Source organism: Meles meles, chromosome 1, assembly GCF_922984935.1.
Source record: "Meles meles chromosome 1, mMelMel3.1 paternal haplotype, whole genome shotgun sequence".
Lineage (NCBI taxonomy): Eukaryota > Metazoa > Chordata > Mammalia > Carnivora > Mustelidae > Meles > Meles meles.
Window position 1 is genome coordinate 103,787,166 of NC_060066.1, and position 3,203 is coordinate 103,790,368.

The window sequence follows — 3,203 nt, forward strand, 5'->3', positions numbered from 1 at the left end:
CCCCAAGAGCTCTGTTTTGCCTATAAAGTAGAGCATGGGAAATTTTATCAGAACCCACTATATTTTTATCAAAGACAAAGATAAATATGTATTTGTGTTAAAAGTTTTCAGTAGAACACTGGTTCTCACAGATGAACCATTTGTTGAGAAACACAAAGACTGAAGATGCAGTCATTTGTAATTTTGCTGAACTTTGAATTTGAATCGCAAAGACTTAGAGGTTAATGCTCAGGAATGGATAAGTTTCTGAGAAAGCAGTCACCTAACATTTTCATCCAAGGGAGTTTTATTGTACTCTAGTTATCCACTTTTCTAAGGTGACAAATGAAATAAACAAAAGCTTTGTTTCTTTGTAAAATGTGGCCCTCATTTGAGAAATAAAACTTGGTTATTTAAAGTATTGCAATGTTATAGGCAACACATCACTATCATAAATATTAAGAGAAAGTCTGTATCTTAAAATATTTTCACATTATAGAATTTGGTCTATCAAAGATATGGAGCAAGTTAATTTTTACATATCTGGCTGTTTATTTACCCAGTGCTTTTTCTAATAGGATCCATTGTGAATCTCTCTGAATCTCATATGCCAAACAGAGGTCTGACCTATTGCAAATTTTTATTAAGCATATGTGAGAGTGACTTTATAGCAAGATGCATGGGGTGCCTGTGTGTGGCTCAGTGGGTTAAGCCACTGTCTTTGGCCCAGGTCATGGTCTCATGGTCTCAGGGTCCTCGGATCCAGTCCAGCATTTGGCTCTCTGCTCAGCAGGGAGCCTGCTTCCCCCTCTCTCTCTCTGCCTGACTCTCTGCCTACTTGTGATCTCTGTCTGTCAAATAAATAAAATCTTAAAAAAAAGATGCAATACCTATTATATAAGGCAAACATAGCATATAATTTCAAAACAGATTTTTTTTTCAAAGTTCAAACCCATGAATTTCACAGATGACTAAAGGAGTTCAGAGTTGGTTCTTCCTAGAAGACCTATCTTCTAAGAGCAAAAATATGTAACTTAGTTTCCTTTCCCATACTAAAAACTATTTCACAGAAACACATACCTTACTGAGGCCCAAAGAAAGTGAATGGTAATTGTTTGTTTAATCAGTAATCTTTCTTATTTTTTTAAAGATTTATTTACTTATTCCAGAGACAGAAACTTGTGAGGTCTGGGGGCAGAGGTAGAAGGAAAGAGAAAGAAGCAGATTCCCCACTGAGCCCCAGCTGGGGTTCAGTCTCACCATTCATGAGTCCAAAACCTGAACAGAAACTAAAAGTCCCACAATTAACCAAGAAAGCCACCCACACACCCCATCTTTCTCACTTTCTTATGTCTGGAAAAACAAATGCTTTTGATTAGAACTTTATTCAACTTTAATTTTTCATAAGTAAGATGCTATTCTGAGTTTGAGCTTCATCTGCAAAGTCTTTTTTCAAAAAAAATGGAGCTATATATGTTTTATATCCTGGATAATTTAATAAAATTTATATTTTAAATATATGAATTTAGGAGTGAAAGTAGATAGAATACAAGTATAGATAAATATAGATAGATATAGACATAGAGAATCTGATATCTTGAGTTTCTAGTTCTATATATAACCCCCAAATGGAGTTAAAACATCTGACAAAATTACCCATATTTTTTATTAGATGACTTTTGGTCATTAATTAATCCTCATTTATTTATGGCGCAACGGGACTTTATCCAGCAGTTAACATTTGCACCATCTCTAAGCTCCAATTTCCTCGTATACATAAAGGATACCATAAAAACCAACTTGTGTTAAAGTAAGAATTAAGTTGGGCAAGTGCGCAGGTGCAGCTGGGACTGGACAGCTGCTCGAGGAATCTACTCTGTTTGCCCGGAGCTGCTGCCATGGCCACCTACGAACTGGTAGGAGAGGACAGGGCGAGAGCATTTGGTACTGGGAGCATTGCTTCAGCGGCTGGTACAACATGACCTGAGCCCCACTGGCAGGAGGAAGCAATGCGTAATGGCCAGCACTGTGAGATGCTCGCTAGGAGTTGGACACCTGTTTTACCTGAGCACAGAAGAGAGCAATTTAGACAGTGCTGGATGCCATTGACCAAATGTGGCTGCTGGTACTGAGGACTTGATGCCCCAGTGAGTGGCACTATGGGGCTCTAAGTGGCCTCAGAAACTGCTGCCAAGCATGGCAAAGCCCAAGTAAAGATCTGGACATGCCCTTATGATGTCCCACCACCTGAAATGGAGCCTGACATTCCACAGCAACATCAGTAAGGCTCACAAGTGTGCAAGAGCTCACTGAATATCAGCTATCCTCCTGCGATTGTCTGATGTACACCTTTGCCAGAATTCTGCCCTTTTGAAATGAAGAAATACCCCAGATCAAGGAGGGAAAACAGGTACAGATTGAAGCCTAAGATAATAGCCTTCTGTGCATTGTCAGGTGTCTGGAGGATCTTTCCAAAGAGGCTATCTCAGAGCTGCACCTGCCAATTGGTATTCCCATGGTATAAGAATTGGACAGGAACTTGAAGCCCATCAAGCCCATGCAGTTCCTAGGGAATGAAGAAGCAGTGGGTAAAGCCATGGAAGCTTCAACTGCCCAGCGTAAGGCTAAAGAGTGAAGAACAAGCAGACTACTTGCCCAAGGACTTCCTCCCTCCCCATCCCATTCCTCTGCACATCTTCCTTGAACAAGTCACACTGACCACATCTGTAGGCATCTTAAGTTTTACCTGCAGACTGAGACCAGTAGCTCCTAATTGTGTTTAGCCATTTTGTCTCTTACATCTGCTCCCTTCATATAATCGAGTCAAAATGGCACTTCTGAAGCCTGGGCTTCAGTCCAGACTGAGGAAAGACCTGATCCAAGAGTAGAGCATTAGTAACTCTGGGATTTTTGCTATTGCTTTGTTACTAAGGACCTGCTTGAGTTGGGGATAGGGAGGAGCCAGCTTGGTGTGACCAATGAGAAACAAGAAAGCCTGTTTGTGTTCCCAGGAGCCCGTTCTCTACGACTCTGCAGCTTCTGTAGTCAAGAGACTGTCTTGGGGGGCCAGGGCGGGGGGGGTGGGGGTATGTATGTATGTATGTATGTATTTATTTATTTATTTATTTATTTATTTTTGTAGACCATGCCCTGCCTTTTCTTTTTGTTGGCAGAATTCTCTCACCAGTAAGAATACAGGCCAGGGAAGGGACCCAAAGGATAAG

General features: G+C 40.7%; 1 pseudogene; it reads left to right on the top strand.

Moving 5' to 3' along the window:
* Window positions 1-1,877: 1,877 nt before the first annotated feature.
* LOC123948365 lies at window positions 1,878-2,614 on the top strand (annotated as a pseudogene).
* The last annotated feature ends 589 nt before the right edge of the window (window positions 2,615-3,203 follow it).